The sequence below is a fragment of the Papaver somniferum genome, chromosome 7, assembly GCF_003573695.1.
Source record: "Papaver somniferum cultivar HN1 chromosome 7, ASM357369v1, whole genome shotgun sequence".
NCBI lineage: Eukaryota > Viridiplantae > Streptophyta > Magnoliopsida > Ranunculales > Papaveraceae > Papaver > Papaver somniferum.
In genome coordinates, this window is record NC_039364.1 from 141,966,326 (window position 1) to 141,985,022 (window position 18,697).

Here is an 18,697-nt window from a genome sequence, read left to right on the forward strand (position 1 = left end):
GAATGTGTGTCACCGTACGTAAACTCCGGGTAGAATGGTGAGCTACCCAGCCTCCCACCAATAAAAGCACTATTTTGATCTCTTGAGTGCTATTTTATCAATCATGATGGTTACATCGAATTGCTAACTTACATACCACTTGTAATCTTGTTCGCAGTTAGCACCATCCACTTTATCTCTCTCTACAGCAACAGGTCCATAGAAACACCATCATCATCAACAAGAGGAGCATCACAAATTCGAAGGAAAGTTGAAGATGTTCAAGGTTTACAAGCAACAATACAGAAATGAGCAGATTTCAGATTCAAATAAAACAACAAGACAAAGAGCATAATTTTTACAAGTTGAAGACTATTGTACAAGAGCGAAGATTATCAAGATGAGATTTCAAGAAGTTTATGATATCAAGACGATACAAGTTGTAAAGAATCAAGCGGTAAAGTACTTACACCATGGACTTTGTACTTGCATTTTTATTTTATTTTTGTTTTGTATTTGTATTATTTTCTCTTGTCTCAAAAAAAAAAATGAAAAAAAAAATTGGAAAAAAAATACAAGACAAAAGAAAAGTTCATTAGGTTCATCATTAATTTTAATTTTTTTTGTTTGTTTTAATATTGTATTTACTTTATTTATTTTGCATCTTACAAAAAAAAAAAAAAAAATTCATTGCATCGCATTTTGGTTTGTTTAGTTCGCTTTTGGTTTTGTATTTTCAATAAAGCCAATGGAAGAAGAAATATCTATAATGAAGTTTCAAGCAATAAGGAATTAGAGGAAAAAGTTACATTGTCAAGATTCTACGAAGTTCAAGATTTCATCATCAAGAGTTGAAGACCGAAGAAAAAGATGAAGACAAAGATTGAAGGCCGAAGACGTTTCTATGGATGCTGTGAGAGTGGTGCTAACTGCAAGTCGAACGGATAACGAGGTAAGTAAGCATATTCCCACCTTCGTTAAGTGGTTGATTTCCTTTCTTAAAGATCGTCAGAAAAAAGGGTTTTCAAAATGAATAAAAGATGTGGGTTTTCAAAACAATTCAGAAGGTTTTTGCCTTCCTACCATTCAAGGTGTCACAGGATTCTCTCTTCACTCCTACCTGGACACACGTGTGACCCATAAAAAGATGTTTATTATTGAGAGCAATATCATAAAACCCTTTCTTGTGAGGCAGAGTCAAGACTTTCGATCACTCCAAAACCGAATTTCTTTCGATAAGGGATGGTTATTTCTCTCTCAACTTTTAAGGATGAGATTGTGTTCATTTATGTGTCTAACTTCTTATGACTAGTGTGCAGAATTTCTATGTCTTCTTAGCGCGTTGGATGTTATCATTTCAGAGAACTAGCAAGTTGGAAAAGTAGGTTTTGTGGGTATATCTCTAGTAAATGGAGTAGTATGTATCCTTTAGAATAAGTTTTGTTTGATTTGCTCGAGGACTAGCAAAGTCTAAGTGTGGGGGAATTTGATAGGTGTCATAAACACCTTAAATATTTATCTATTGTTTATGCTTTCTTTGCGAGTTTTTATGTAAAATATGTATCTTATGTGTGAGTTTGAGTTTGTTAGGTGCAATGGAGTCCTTGGAAGCAAAAGAAGGAGAAATCACTCATTTAGAGCGAAAAAGTCAAAAGCGCTATTCTCATATGCAACTGCTATGGGAGCGGAGTCGAGCCAAACCAACCATTGCAGCTTAGTCTAGAGAAGCAAGGAAAAGACATCTTTGGTTGTCCCTTATCTACTCTACTTGGGTGGATATATCCACTTCCATATTCCTACACAAGCCCTAGAATTTAGTGAGAAATCAATTTCTCATTATTGGCCGACTGTTAAGGAGGTCTTCTATATGATGACTTAACTGCAATTTGTCCGTCACAAAGTTTGTCCTAAGAAAAAAAATCGGTGTACAATTTCGTGAAATCAAGATAGAAATCAACATAATCAAGCAATTTGTTCACAAACATACTTCATATATAACCAAACAAACAGATTTCATGTTCAAACTTAATGAAAAAATTGATTAGATCAATTAGATGATTCAGATTCTAAACAACTTGCAGTTTCAGAGACACGGGTGAAGAAGATGAGCAATACGGGTCGGATCTGGGTCGGCTCAAACCCTAATCATATTCATCAATCCATCCGAGTCAGTTACTTTTTCTTCATATTCACATATTGATCCTTGATTAATCACGATCTTCCAATAACCATAAACACACAAATTAACTGGTTGTTTTCGACCAAACGAAATTTGATTATCATAATACCATTGCACTTCACTGAAAATTAATCCTACAATCTTTCATCAAAACTTAAAATTCTTACAGAACCTTCATCTCTTCCTTACACAGCAGTTACTGTCGTTCTCTTATGATTCTGTTTAATGACCGAAGAACATGTGACAAACCCATCTTCCCTTGAGCACCAATTTTACCCAAATCTCAAATATCCCAAAGCCCCACACTTACAATTTTTTCCCAAATCTCCAATATCCCAGAATCCCAAACTTCTAGAATCAAACCTATTGAATCTCCTGTTCTTGTAGTAAGTAGTGTAGTATTCTTAGCAATCAAACCATAAATTAACAACTCTCCTGCGTTTGCAATTAAAAAAACTACCAGTTTCCTCACTGCCATCAAAGAAGAGTTGAATCGAAGAAATTGCAAATGAAATCGAAATATGAGAAGGAAATATGAGAAGGAAATCAAATTCCCATCACTATCTACAAACACAAAGCAAATAAAATGCACTCAAGTCCAAAAAAATAGTAGAGTTCTTCTTTACAAAAGGATAGATGGAGAGAGATGAGTTTTTTTTTTTGTACAAATGATAGAAACAACAGTCGAACTAAAAAAAATGAAAAAGACTAGGTTTATGTATTATAGCGTAAAATTAGAAAACAATCCTTATATTTTCCAAAAACAATGGAAAATTGGTATTCATGCATTGGGGTAAGGTGCAACGTGGAACAATATAAGGTTAAGATAGGTGATAGCTACGACCTACTTAAAGAAAGCCATGGAGCCACCAAGAACATCGGATGGTTTGGTATATGGACTTTGGGTCCTGGCCGTGGATAGTATAACACTTAATCCTGCTATTCAGCCACAAAAAATTTGGCCAAAATATTTAATACAATTTAATGAAATAATAAGAAAATTCCTAGATATTGCACATTTTCAATTGAAAAATAAAAAATAACACCTATAGCAAAGAATGATCGATGCATTTACGTCGGTCTCTGCTGTTGTAGCAGTTATCTAGTTTCTTCTTTCACCACCTGAAATCAAGAGAGGAGTGGCGGCATCATTACAGTGAGGATGAATTAAAGAAGAACACGATGGGATAGATCGAATTGTTTGCTGTTGAAATTGAGAAGAAGATGGTGCTGCTTTGATACAGCTGCTGTGGAGTAATTAGAGATGGGTTCGGTGAATCCAAGTTTAGAACAGAGAAAATCAGATTGAATCTGAGATGAAGAAGAATTGTTAGACGGGTTTATTGTAATTTGAGGTTGAGGTCGAGCTGCTGTCATTACAGGATTAAGAATCAGAGAGTGGTTCTAATGGCTAGGGTTTGAAAGATGAGAAGACAAGAAAGAAATTGGGTTCGATTAATGAAGTTCTGAGAAGAAGCTGAGAAGATTACAAGGGTTTCGAGTTCTGACGCCGTTAATTGAAGATGATGGTTGAGTTCACAAAGATTAGGTATGAATCTGGTGAATCAGGGAGGAAGAACTCAAGTTGTTTGTATCGATGGTTGAAGTCAAGACAAGAAATTATGAAGTTCAGTGAGATCTGAAGGCAGAGATGATTGAGCTCATGGTGGTTCTGATGGGTATAACAGTTCAGATTCAAAGGAAGGCTGAGCAAGGAAATAGAGCAGACAGAAGAGATGTTGGTTCAACTGGAAGCAACAGGATTGTGGTTTGCAGGTTATTGAACTGATGCAGGTGATGATGTTGAGTTTAGTGAGATGAGCAAATGAAGTACAGGTTGGCTGTGTTGAGCTATTGGAGCTGGTAAAGCTAGAGAGGGAGGAAATGATGTTGAAATTGGTACTGAGAAGAACATGGAAGAAGAGAAAATAGATGGGAATGTGTTAATGTTGTGTGTTGTTGGCTGGAGGTTGTGCACATGAGTCAGGTGGTTGAGAAGATGGATTATGCAGTTGAGAGTTAGCAGGTGGATTTAGTGACTTTCATGGGTATGAGTAGCTGGTTGTGCTGAAGCTGTTGCTATATTGTGAAGTTGCAGTGAGGCCATGGAAGATAACAAATCTAAATTGGATTAGATGGCTCAAAGGGTGTTGATGCTGCACTGTTAGCAGTGCAGTTCAAGTTGTTAATGGCGGTGATGTACTGGAACTGAAGGTGCATCTACAGTTAATACATTGGTATAAGGTTGAAGTCTGGAGATGCAGTTCAAGTTGTTGGTGGAATGAATCTGTAGTTAGTAGGGTCCGAGTCCGAGAACTCAGTATTGCAGGTTAGATGTTTGTGTAGGATTGTTGGGTTGCTTATGAATTTGAGAGTGCAGGCAAGAGTGTACTAGTGTTGAACTGGTGAATGCAGCTCAGATGTATGCTGAGAAGCTTGTTCTTGAGCTATATTGCAGAGAGAATGGAGCAGTGAATGATGAATGAGCTGTTGTGGCAGTCACTGAAATTGGTTGGCTGAGAAGGCGAAGTTAGTGCCATTGATGTTGATTGCCTGGGGATTGTGTTGCAGTTTGTTGTGATGCTGCAGTTGCAGTTAGTGCTGCAATGACCAAAAGGGGTGAAGGCAATGGCTAGGTAATGGTACTCAGCTGACGTAAATGGTGTTGATCGGTGATGGCATATTGCAAAACGTTGCAGTTGAGCTAGTGTGCAGTTGAAATTACAAGCAAATATGAGATGAAGCTGATGGAATGGATGCAGACAAGAAAATGGAAATTGCAGGATGAATAGCCAACATGGCTGGAAATGAAATTTGTGAAGCCTTGGCCTTGGCTATTCAATTCAGACTAGTCAGATTATGCAATTAGCTGACTCGGTATTGATTCAGACTCTGACTCATGCTTTGACTCTGTCGGCTTGACTCAGTTGACCCGACCGAGTTGATTCATTTGACCGGTGACCGGGTGGACTTCGCCGGTCACCTGAGCACTTCTCCGGCTAAGTTCCGACGCTAGCACCAGTTTCCGGCGAGATATTTGTGGCAAATTTTTACATGGGTATTTCTTTTATGTGGGCTTGGTGGACATCTTGTTATTGGACTTTGGGCTTTGAAGATCTAATTTTGGAAAGATGAAAAGCTACAAAAGGAGAAAGTTTCTACTTTCTTTAGATATCGCGTATTTTTCTACTTGAAGTTTTGGAGAGCGGCGATTAGGGTTTGCTTTCATTTATTTTTCATCTTCTTCATTTCATCTTCTATTGTTGAGGGCCCCTCTTCGACCAAGCGAAAATCCGTTTGCCCGGATGGGGACAGTCCCCAAGCGAAGGAGCGAAGGTCTAAAAGTCGTGCAGATGTTCCCAGTCGGATTCGACGACTCTTCCGACTTTCAGTTCTTTTAATATGCGAGTACGTATAATTTTCTTCCTGATTTTAGTTGGATTGCGTATATCCTCGTCTCTTTTCTGAGCGTCTGTCCTTGTGCCTTGCCCAGGGTCTCAGCAGCGTGAACGCCTTTACCAAACTTGGAAGTAGTCAGAAAACAACGTTTCTTGAGACGGAGGGCGGTGATGTCGAACCTATCCGTGGTGAAGGGGAATCCGAGAAGGAAGAAAGTTCGGAGTCCAGTAACGGCGAGAATAGTTCTTCTGACAGTAGTGTTGAGTCTTCCTCCTGTGGGTCCGAAAGTGAATCAGTGAGTCTTCCATCTGTTTTTTTTTTTTTGAAGTAAAACCAAAATCTTGATATCCCAGGAGAAAACCGTTCTCGAGGTTGGCCTTGAAGTAGAAACTCGCCACGGTGAAGAAGTGATCGTACCTTCAACTACAGAAACCGCGCCGGCTGGCGACTTGGACATTGAAGTTGATCATCCCGAAGACGTTGCCGCGACTCGAGTGGCTGAGAGTACTCCAGTGACTGCTGGCGCAATTGTAGTTAGAAATCCCTTGCTGGTTGCTGATTCAGTTACGGGTGCCACCTTTGTTCCTCCATACCTGGTTCCCTATCCATATCATGTGCTGGTCGGTGGCTTCAGCGTGAGCCAAATACGAGACGCTATATATCAAGATATCGGAAAGGTATGGACACATCGCAGCAACCAAAAAGGTCACTAGTAGGTTCGCGCTGGTCAAGCGTGTGGAGGAAGCTTTATCTTCGATTGACGACATGTGCAAAGTGACTGGCCATACCGTTTCTGAGGACGTGGCCTCAAGCTGGAAGTTCCATCGTGACGTATGCGTGGACCACGGGTTCAACGTTTCCTGGTTTGTTGAAGGTTTCTCTAAGATCGAAAAGTTGCATACCATGGCGGTTGAAGGCATTTCCATGGATGAGGTCGCACAGCAGGAGGCGAAGATCAAAAGGTTGTCCAGGAAGTTGAAGCTGAAACGGGCAGCTCTCGAAAGCACGAAGGAAGCTTCCTCCAAGAAGAGCAAGCCATTATTGGATGATTTTCCTTGAGCGTTTTATTTTCTGAACTTTCTTTCCTTAGGTTTTTTTTTTTTGAAAGGCAAAAAAAACGCCTAGTTTATGGTTTGGTTTTTTCTGGTTTTTGGATTGATAGATGACTGCTTTTTATAAGAGTTTTGGATTATTTTGGAATAACAGCCTTTTGATCAATTGATGTGTCAAAATCTGAACTGCGAGTGTAAGTAGCAAATCATCCGGGAAAATTGTGACCGTGAATGTTGCTCGAGAAGGAAAATATAAGAAGCCTTGGGATGATTGGGTCATCGGCTTCCATGGAAAATGTGAAAATCCAAACGACAGGTCATGTAAACATCACCTGGAAAACTTACTCGTTTTAGGGTCTTTCACCAAAACTGAATTTCCAGGGAGTGAATCCGAGTCTTCACGTGATGCCCTCGTTGTTGTAAGAAGTCCCCAGTCGCTCTTTTTGTTGTTTGTGGAACATCTTCACGGCGATCCATAGTAAGGCGGAGAATCCCTAGTCTCCAGACGCAATTCTCCTGAAACCCGCTCTTCTTGGACGCTTCAAAGTATGGCATTCGCTGGTAGGATGATGGAAACGAGAGTTGAATTTGTAACCGAGAGAATAATCTCCCACTGTGGTCGCCAATTGTTTGAGGGTGAAAATGGTTTCAGCTGATTTTGGTAATTTCGCGTGAGTGAGTGAGAAACGAGTCTAAACCCTAAACAGTGTACTACAAGGGAGTACTTTGATTCGAGAGATCAATCTGTACAAATCCGGCCTAAACCAAGAAATGGTCGTTCCATATTTTCTTCGGTCACAAAGTGAAGGAGAAGGGTCGGTCATAGGGAAGGAAGCGAAGAGAGTGTTGAGACCAGAATAGTTGATTCTGAAAGAGTACTTGTTTGACGACTTGTATCAGAAAGTGAAAACGCTAGCAGATTGGAAATCTAACAAGTGATTTCTGAGTGTTGTACGCTCCTGACCCAAACTTGTGTTTGGTGGAAATAGGTAAGACCTATTTATACAAGTCGCAGCGAAACGTACCCTGGTCTCGTAAGAAGTGGAAACGGTTGAGTAAATGGAAGAAAACGGTAACGGGTAATGCTTGGAGTTGATGTTTCCATAATGAAGGAAATGTTTCACCATTACTTCTTGTGTTTACTAACCGCCTCACTCTTATGATACTTTCTAGTAACGGGCGTAGTGTACGCTACACGCTGTAAACCGCCAGACCAATACCCCAATGAGCATCCCCCAGTTTGTGACATGTTTTGATGTCTCGTGTATTTTCGTGGAAAACGTGTAGCATGTTGCTACTTGTGGCGTGGCCAAAGGATTTGGCGTTTGTAGTGACATTGGTGCCGTGACCAAAGAGTAGGCATTGTAGCCAGGTTGGTGTCGTGACTAGAGAGTTAGCATTGCGGCTAAGTTGGTGTCGTGACCAAGAGTTAGCTTCGCAGTCAAGACATTGCCACGAGTCGTTTGGTGGAAGGTTTGTACGGATAAGATCTGCATCTCAGGAGGAAGGGTAGCCGTAGATTGTTGCAACCCTTCGTTTGGCAACCAGCGGCATGGTTGCAGCGCTTGCGTGCTCTTGGCACGACCAAATTAGGGTATTAGCGTCGTGGCCAAGAGATTGCCACAAATCGTTCGGTGGCAAGTTTGTATGGCTGAGATTCGTATCTCAGGAGGAAAGGTGGTCGTTGATTGTTGCAACCCTTCGTTTGGCATCCAGCGGCATGTGGTAGGACCGGCATGGCTTCGGCATAGTTTAGGCGCGACCAAAATTAGGGTTTTGGCAAAACCGTGATGTTTAGCCTTGGGCTGGAAGTTGCCATGCGTTAGGTGGCGAACTTGGATGGCTGAGATCTGTATCTCAGGTGGAAGGGTGGTCGTTGATTGTTGCAACCCTTCGTTTGCAGCCAGTGACATGGTTTAGGCGCGGCCAATCTATGATTTTGGCGTAGTTTAGGCGCGGCCAGAACTAGGGTTTTGACATAGTTTAGGCGCGACCAAAATTAGGGCTTGGCATTGGGCCAAAAGTCGCCGTATGTTCAGTGGCAAGCTTGTACGGCTGAGATTTGCATCTCAGGAGGAAGGGTGGTCGTTGATTGTTGCAACCCTTCTTTTGGCAGCCAGTGGCATGGAGGCATGACAGGCATGCCTTGGCACGGTGGTGCGGCTGGCATGGTTGGCATGCCTTGGCGCGGAGACGTGGCTGGCATGATTTTTCATTGGCACGGTGGTGCGGCTGGCATGGTTGGCATGCCTTGGCGCGGAGACGTGGCTGGCATGGTTTTCCATTGGCACGGTGGTGCAGCTGACATGGTTGGATGCCTTGGCGCGGAGACGTGACTGGCATGGTTTTCCATTGGCACGGTGGTGATGCTGGCATGCCTTGGCGCGGAGATGTGGATGACACGCTTTTCTATTGGCACGGATGTGTGAGAATTAGGGTTTGGTATGTACGAAGATGATATCGGTCAATACTAAGGGTTCTGCCGTGGAACATGACACATGTATATAAAAAAAAGGTACCCTGGTAGTTCTTATGTAGGCATGTTGAATGATTTAATAAATGCGCAAGTTGTCGTAGTGACGTCATGTCAGATGTAAGGTTTTACGGTTTTAACCCTAAGCTAAAAACCACCATTAACAATTGTGAAATAAAGATATTAGAACTCTTTGATATACTTTGTTAAGATTGAGTCTAGTTGATTCTCATGAAAGTATATTGGAGTTAGTCCATACAGATTGCTAATCGAAATATTGGGTGTCGTTGTTATACTCCCGCTTTTTCATTAACAAATCACATGAAACATGAATTTGTATCCAAAAATCTCAATTAAATTAACCACAAGAGAACCTATGATTAATTTAATCGGAAATGCTCACATAAGAGAACTTACAGAACCGCACAGTATTTACATAAAAATATGGATCAGGGAAGATCAATACTGCGGAATAAACAAAGATTCATTCTATTCTTTATCACCATTTGCACAATGACATATAATAGACTCAATCTTTGTAAACAAAAGCTCATCCTATCTTCCATCAATATTTTCATAATGACATAATAGGCTTATCTTTTGTTTGTCAAAATTTCATTCAATCCTTTATCAGTACTTGCATACCGACATATGAAAGACTTAACTTTTGACTACGTATGGGACAATCATAGTTCACGGACGCAAACACACATATCCCATAACAAGTTGCAATATATAAAACCATAAATGTTAATACTGCAAAATCATCTTCCAAATAAACTTTAGAATTTTAATAAATAAATCTAAAAACATTGAAGATGAAAAACGTTGGACATAGTTATGTGTAATCACAATAATGGCTATTCCAAACCCTAGTTATCCTTCTTAAAAACACGAGAATAAATTCTCATAAGAAGTTTCTTAAACAAAAAATTTAATAAAAATCATTTCACTTACTTTGAAGACTCTTCTTGTACTCCCTATAGTCATCAAGCTCATCTTCGATTAAATCAATCATGTATTCAAGATTATCCATCTTGTCTTCAAGTCTTTTGGTTGAAGATTCGAGTTCACTCTTCAAAGCACGTACTTGTTGAAAAAGCGGGGGTCTAACAACCACACCCAATATTTCACTTAGAAATCTGTATGGACAAACTCCCAATATACTTTTAAGAGAATCAACAAGACACAATCTATAAAAAGTATATCAAAGAGTTATATCTCTTTTTCTCGATTCAATACTCAAGCAAATAGAAATCAGCGAGTCTAATTGAATACAAGAGAAATCACTTGAAAAATACCAAAGACCAATGTTCAAGGATCAATCAATATCAATCAACAATCAAAGGTCGGATTTCCAATCGATTGATTCAAACGCACAACCTGTGATATTTCAATTATATAACAAAATATAATGCGGAATAGAAATAACACAGACACCAGAATTTTGTTAACGAGGAAACCGCAAATGCAGAAAAATCCTTGGACCTAGTCCAGATTGAACACCACACTGTATTAAGCCGCTACAGACATTAGCCTACTAAAAACTAACTTCGTTCTGGACATTAGACGCTTCACACTGATTCAAGGTACAGTTGCGCTCCTTACGTCTCTGATCCCAGCAGGATACTGCGCACTTGATTCCCTTAGTTGATCTCACCCACTACTAAGAGTTGCTACGACCCAAAGTCGAATACTTTAATAAAAAAATCTGTATCACACAGAAAATTCTACAGAGTAGATAAATCTGTCTCCCACAAATAAACCTACAAGTTTTTTTTCCGTCTTTTGATAAATCAAGGCGAACATGAACCAATTGATAACCCAGACTTATATTCCCGAGGAACAACCTAGTATTATCAATCACCTCACAATAATCTTAATCGACCCGGTTGATAGACACATTTTTGTGTCTAATTTGTCCTCAATGTCCGTATTGTTGGCACTCGATTTTTGTACTAATTTTGTTATTTTATGTATTTGTAGGTATTTTTTGGAAATAAATATTTTAAGAAAATTCGGCTCGAGAAGTTGATTTTGGCACCCGGAGGACAAGTGTTATTCGGACTCTCGCTTTTGGATAAGGGGCGACCACTGGATAAAGGGCGACCTTCTTTCAAAATTCAAAATTTGTTTTGGCGGGAAAATTCTTTCCTTTACTGGCAGATTTTAAATTCGACATTTGAAGGTGTTTTAACGAGATTAAAGATCTGAGACTTAATTGGTATATGTGATATGAGTATATGAAGATATTATGGTGGTTGGGATCGATCAAATTTGTCCAGAAAATCAATTCCCAATCAAAACATAGAAAAGAATATCGTCTCATTTTTGGAAAGAAAATCACGTAAAAGATGTTGCATGTTTGTGTAGTTAAGCCCAGATATTCTCCTAGGATGCGTATCAATCAGTTTATGAAGATTTCCAAGACAATTAACGTACACAGAGGAAGAAATAAGAAATTATGCTCAAAAATATTTTTCTTCATTGTGAAGATTTTTGAGGAGTTATGGCGAGATTCAATGAGGCTTAGGTGTATAAATAGGTTGCTAATATCACAGGGAAGGGCTGTCGAGAGTTGGGAGTCGAAAGGAGGGCCAGAGGAGCAGAAATCAGAGTTTTCAGAACAAGAGTCTCAAATGTTAGAAACCCATCCTCTGGTTGATGTGGTTAACCCATGCAATAATACCAAGATTGATTTTGTTTTCCCACCAAATAGTTTTCTTCCAATTGTGGGAACGTATAGATTTCAAATGTGTCACTTATTAAGTTCTGAGACTAAGCCTAAGTACTTTAGGTTAATGGAATCGACACATTTTCCTAAGAATGACCACTACTCTCACTGTGGTCAACTATGTAAGTCATATCTGATTGACTTAGAGGATCCGCAATTATTTAGGTTATTACTTCGTGATTCTAAGTTCGTATTTGAGTTTTTACATACTCTAAGACCTAGTGATTTGGATCCCATCTATGAAGAAACGCAGCCAATGAAAATATTCTATCAAGATCCTTTCATAGAACCTGAACCTGAACCACAATGGGACATAGGTATCTTCATCAGGAAACTAGATAAGGGTATGCAGTACATGTTCACTTTCTTGGGTTATTGTAGTTTCCTTTGGTCAGCTCTATTTAGTTTTGAAGACCCACAGTTATTTCGACTGTTACTTTATGGTTCGAGTTGACTAATCCTTTCCTAAGTCTGGCTGAAGACTTTAAACTTAGCACTTCTTGGGAGGTAACCCAATCTCACGCAACACGGTAATATCCTTCCTTAACTCTTTTACTTCAAATAGTAACCGTTTCTCCTTGTTCATGTTTTTAATTTTATCTTTAGAACATTGAGGACAATGTTAGATTTAAGTTTGGGGGTATTGGGAGAAACTTTTTAGTTACGTAATAAATAAACTCCAGAGCCTAGAAATTTATGCGTATTTAGGATAGCACTAACCAATCTAAGTGGATGGAAATATTTTTTTAGGAGTTGAGGAACCAATATGACTAGATGGAAACATCTATAGAGTCTATTCATAAAAGCACAGAGCTCAGGTGTTAGAAATAACATGATAGTTTCGCCATATCTTGTCGAGTCCTTTTCACTTTCTATTTTTATTTTTCTTTTGTTTCAAGTGATTTGGTGGGGCACACGATTCAAGTTGTTACCTTTGCTAGGGTGAAATAGAGTGACTGAGTTACCCAAAAAAAAAAAAAAAAAAGAAAAGACCGGACCAGTTAGACCAATCGGAATAAGTATTAACACTTGGATAGCAATATGCGTGTGTTCTCCCTGTTTCCGTCGCCTAAGCAAGCGTGGAATGCAGGACCCGTGGGAACTATCGTGTAATCTGCTGACAAGAAGCATGCGCTTGGATCCAAAAGATCTATTCATGCCGTTAAGTTAAAAAAAAAAAAATGTTATTGTTATGTGTAGTCAACTGCTGGTTCCCTTGTATTTGCCAGTTTGTTGATCTAGATTTAAGTTATTGACCACTGGTTCCCTTGTATATGCCAGTGTGTTAATATTAGTCAGACCGGTATCTCAGTCATTTAGGTTAGGTTCACCTTGGCAGAGGCCTTCAGACAGATATGGGAAACACCGTTCTTTTCAACCATCTACATTTTTCTTTTTCCATCTTCTTAATCTTTTCATGTGATTAGTCTGACTCCGAGTGTGATGTCCATCGTGAAACTATCTTAGTAGAGCTCTGTCACTTATATGAATTTTAGTATGCTTGAGTGCAAACTCGTATACACAATTGGAATTTCGCGTCAGGGTACTTCCTCCTGTAATTAATAAGTATGCCAACCAAGGAGGTTCTTTAGTGCTTTCCAAGATTTTTCGTAGATAGCTAGGGTCTGGAGTATTGGTTTTTGTGGGTACACCTCTGATAAACCCACCCGAGATTAACTCGGTCACTTTTCAAGAATAAATTTTGCTCGAGGACTAGCAAATAATAAGTTTGGGGGTATTTGATAGACACATTTTTGTGTCTAATTTGTCCTCAATGTCCGTATTGTTGGCACTCGATTTTGTACTAATTTTGTTTTTATGTATTTGTAGGTATTTTTTGGAAATAAATATTTTAAGAAAATTCGGCTCGAGAAGTTGATTTTGGCACCCGGAGGACAAGTGTTATTCGGACTCTCGCTTTTGGATAAGGGGCGACCACTGGATAAGGGCGACCTTCTTTCAAAATTCAAAATTTGTTTTGGCGGGAAAATTCTTTCCTTTACTGGCAGATTTTCAATTCGACATTTGAAGGTGTTTTAACGAGATTAAAGATCTGAGACTTAATGGGTATATGTGATATGAGTATATGAAGATATTATGGTGGTTGGGATCGATCAAATTTGTCCAGAAAATCAATTCCCAATCAAAACAGAGAAAAGAATATCGTCTCATTTTTGGAAAGAAAATCACGTAAAAGATGTTGCATGTTTGTGTAGTTAAGCCCAGATATTCTCCTAGGATGCGTATCAATCAGTTTATGAAGATTTCCAAGACAATTAACGTACACAGAGGAAGAAATAAGAAATTATTCTCAAAAATATTTTTCTTCATTGTGAAGATTTTTGAGGAGTTATGGCGAGATTCAATGAGGCTTAGGTGTATAAATAGGTTGCTACTATCACAGGGAAGGGCTGTCGAGAGTTGGGAGTCGAAAGGAGGGCCAGAGGAGCAGAAATCAGAGTTTTCAGAACTCTGTTGCTGCTGCTGCCCGTGAAGAACAAGGAATCGGCCACGGTTCCTTCATCCATTTGCAACTGTTTCTTCAACTGCTCTGCAACGTTTATCTTCATCGCAACAGTTTCTTCATCATATTTTGCAACAGAGAAGTAAACCACAGCATTTAATTTTCCGTCACCATTTGTTTCTCTGTAACAGTCCAACATCGTCTTCGCAACAGGAACTGCTGTTGCGATTTCTCTGTTGCATTGTTTACTCAATTGTAATCAACTTTGGAGCAATAATAAAACATTTTGAGATTATGATTAATATGAGGAGCTAAACCCAACATTGGGACGACGGAGGGAGTCTATTTTCGTCATTGTGGTAAATTTAATTTATTCTTTTTATGACTTTTGCACTGATTAAAAATTGAAAAATGATTTTAATTAATTAGTTATCATTTTATTTGATGCGGCATGCTTGCTTAAATGTTTGATGTCCCATGCTTACGATTTATAACTAATATTCTGAGAATCTATTTTGGCAAAATAAGAGTCCATATATTTATGTTTTGAGCAGTAATTGTTAAGAATAATAAAAAATATACCACATGCATGAAGAATTGGCCAAGTCCTTAGTCCCAATACCTCTCGAACATCTTGTGACAAATTTGTACATATATTTTCGTTTTAAAATCTATTCAAGTCCGAGCAACGAACTTTTACTTACCTCTTGAAAAATACTATAACAAAATGGCGCCGCCGACGGGACTTGTATATAGATTGATTTTTTTTTTAGGTTTATTATTTTTTTTTAGAATTGTTTGTTCCTTTTTACGTTTCTTTTTGTCTTTTTTTGCAGGTTCGAAGTGGAGCTAAGGACTTGGAGAGGAAAAAGCTTAAAGCGAAAAGCGAAAAGAGAAAGAGAAGAAAAAAGGACAATTTTAGGATTTAATTTTTAATTTTTTTTTTTAGAGTGTGTGAGGAAAACTGTAATTTTTTTATTTATTTGGACTTTGGACTTTGAACAATTGGACTTTATTCTTTTTTTAACCCTACGGAAGGGTATTATTAAAAAAAAAAAAAAAAATTATATAAACTGTGTGCAGGGAAGGACGACGATTACTATATCGTCTCGGCCCCTCGGGTTCGCACACGGCATAGGAGTCGTGGCCCGAGTCGACGACAACGGTTCATCGCCCGTCTGGTACGGGAGGTAAGTCCATCGAAACACTCGCGAATCTCCTGTAAGCGAGTTACTGTCTGCCTTAAGGTGATAATTGTTTGAGGACGAACCGGACTGTCTTTATTTTCCTAGTAAAGGGCAAGGCCTGGCCTAAACAAGATAAGGGTTCGGATTTCATCACCGTTCCTTCTTGCCCGCCTTAGGAAAACGAAACCTAACGCGAACCCAAGCTTAAAATTTGGAATAGAACGAGACCGATAGGGTAACGAGCTTAATAGGAAACTCGTTCGAAAAATATTGGTTGCTCTTTAAGCACACTCCAAAGTTCATGATGGTTTCTGTGAGTTGAATGCGTGACTGCGCCGCCTTGTGATAGCGGTGAGGCCTTGGGTATCAAAGCTCCACTGAGCTTCCCTCGCCTCAATTCAACTTACTTTGACTCGGATTGATTCCAGAGGGGTTTGCTCAAATTGCAACGAATTCCCTTTCGAAAGATAGAAGCTGGTCTAGAAACAATCTAAGTGGAGCCATCATGCTTTTTGTTTGCTAGAAATCTTTAGGTTTGCTTTGGTGGAGTCGAGTCGGCCTTGTTTGTGATTGTATAGAATCCCTCTGTAGTTTATATTTCTTCGGTGATGAATCCTTTTGAGGAGACGCCACCTGCGATGACGTTGCGAGAATATATGTCTAGAAATTCTCGTTATCAAGAGACGTCTTCGGAAATGACTCTTGGTGAATATATGCGTGGGCAGCGATATATGGATACTCCAACTTTTATTGAGGAATCACCTCTAACGATCTATGAGAAATATTATAAACATAGACCATGTAGTTTGGAACAAAGATTGAGAATTCTTGAATTTCAAAAATTGTATCATGATGATGAGGATAGTGATGATGAAGAATCTGAAATATGTGGGAATAGTGATCAGGAATTTGTTACCCCAGTTGAGCCTTATAATGATTATGTTATTTTCTGGTTCAGATCCTAATAATTTTAAAAATTATTCACCTATTCAAAAGGACGAGGATTTGACTAGAGATACCCCGTTTCAGACGATGTAGTATATCCTGTTTACGAAACCGATGATGGTTTAGAGGAACCAGTTTATCTTGAGATCGAGTCAAACGATTTAGAAACAATAGTCTTAGATGAACTCGTAGAGATTAGCGAGGATGAACCTGACTTAGAAAAATCAATTGCCGACCTAGAAATTAGGGAGGTTATGACAGTCTATCTAGAGACGCCGAAAACTCTAAGTTTGGGGGTGAGTATCATTCTCCATTGCTTTAACTCTTAGTAAGGTCCCTCACTTGGGACTTGACATCAATGCCTCAACCATCTTACAAGATTATCTTCATAATCGTTTTCCAGAACCTAATGATATCCAACAAGAGTCTCAAATGTTAGAAACCCATCCTCTGGTTGATGTGGTTAACCCATGCAATAATACCAAGATTGATTTTGTTTTCCCACCAAATAGTTTTCTTCCAATTGTGGGAACGTATAGATTTCAAATGTGTCACTTATTAAGTTCTGAGACTAAGCCTAAGTACTTTAGGTTAATGGAATCGACACATTTTCCTAAGAATGACCACTACTCTCACTGTGGTCAACTATGTAAGTCATATCTGATTGACTTAGAGGATCCGCAATTATTTAGGTTATTACTTCGTGATTCTAAGTTCGTATTTGAGTTTTTACAGACTCTAAGACCTAGTGATTCGGATCCCATCTATGAAGAAACGCAGCCAATGAAAATATTCTATCAAGATCCTTTCATAGAACCTGAACCTGAACCACAATGGGACATAGGTATCTTCATCAGGAAACTAGATAAGGGTATGCAGTACATGTTCACTTTCTTGGGTTATTGTAGTTTCCTTTGGTCAGCTCTATTTAGTTTTGAAGACCCACAGTTATTTCGACTGTTACTTTATGGTTCGAGTTGACTAATCCTTTCCTAAGTCTGGCTGAAGACTTTAAACTTAGCACTTCTTGGGAGGTAACCCAATCTCACGCAACACGGTAATATCCTTCCTTAACTCTTTTACTTCAAATAGTAACCGTTTCTCCTTGTTCATGTTTTTAATTTTATCTTTAGAACATTGAGGACAATGTTAGATTTAAGTTTGGGGGTATTGGGAGAAACTTTTTAGTTGCGTAATAAATAAACTCCAGAGCCTAGAAATTTATGCGTATTTAGGATAGCACTAACCAATCTAAGTGGATGGAAACATTTTTTTTTAGGAGTTGAGGAACCAATCTGACTAGATGGAAACATCTATAGAGTCTATTCATAAAAGCACAGAGCTCAGGTGTTAGAAATAACATGATAGTTTCGCCATATCTTGTCGAGTCCTTTTCACTTTCTATTTTTATTTTCTTTTTTTCAAGTGATTTGGTGGGGCACACGATTCAAGTTGTTACCTTTGCTAGGGTGAAATAGAGTGACTGAGTTACCAAAAAAAAAAAAAAAAAAAAAAAGACCGGACCAGTTAGACCAATCGGAATAAGTATTAACACTTGGATAGCAATATGCGTGTGTTCTCCCTGTTTCCGTCGCCTAAGCAAGCGTGGAATGCAGGACCCGTGGGAACTATCGTGTAATCTGCTGACAAGAAGCATGCGCTTGGATCCAAAAGATCTATTCATGCCGTTAAGTTAAAAAAAAAAAATTATTGTTATGTGTAGTCAACTGCTGGTTCCCTTGTATTTGCCAGTTTGTTGATCTAGATTTAAGTTATTGACCACTGGTTCCCTTGTATATGCCAGTGTGTTAATATTAGTCAGACCGGTATCTCAGTCATTTAGGTTAGGTTCATCTTGGCAGAGGCCTTCAGACAGATATGGGAAACACCGTTCGCTTTTCAACCATCTACATTTTTCTTTTTCCATCTTCTTAATCTTTTCATGTGATTAGTCTGACTCCGAGTGTGATGTCCATCGTGAAACTATCTTAGTAGTAGAGCTCTGTCACTTATATGAATTTTAGTATGCTTGAGTGCAAACTCGTATACAACAATTGGAATTTCGCGTCAGGGTACTTCCTCCTGTAATTAATAAGTATGCCAACCAAGGAGGTTCTTTAGTGCTTTCCAAGATTTTTCGTAGATAGCTAGGGTCTGGAGTATTGGTTTTTGTGGGTACACCTCTGATAAACCCACCCGAGATTAACTCGGTCACTTTTCAAGAATAAATTTTGCTCGAGGACTAGCAAATAATAAGTTTGGGGGTATTTGATAGACACATTTTT

At 38.9% G+C, this 18,697-nt stretch overlaps 1 long non-coding RNA gene across 1 annotated transcript; it reads left to right on the forward strand.

The window, feature by feature from the left end:
• Nucleotides 1-3,153: 3,153 nt before the first annotated feature.
• Nucleotides 3,154-6,504, forward strand: LOC113298618. Its single transcript, XR_003334299.1, has 2 exons — nucleotides 3,154-5,566; nucleotides 5,652-6,504. It is a non-coding gene; the product is annotated as an uncharacterized LOC113298618 (long non-coding RNA).
• The last annotated feature ends 12,193 nt before the right edge of the window (nucleotides 6,505-18,697 follow it).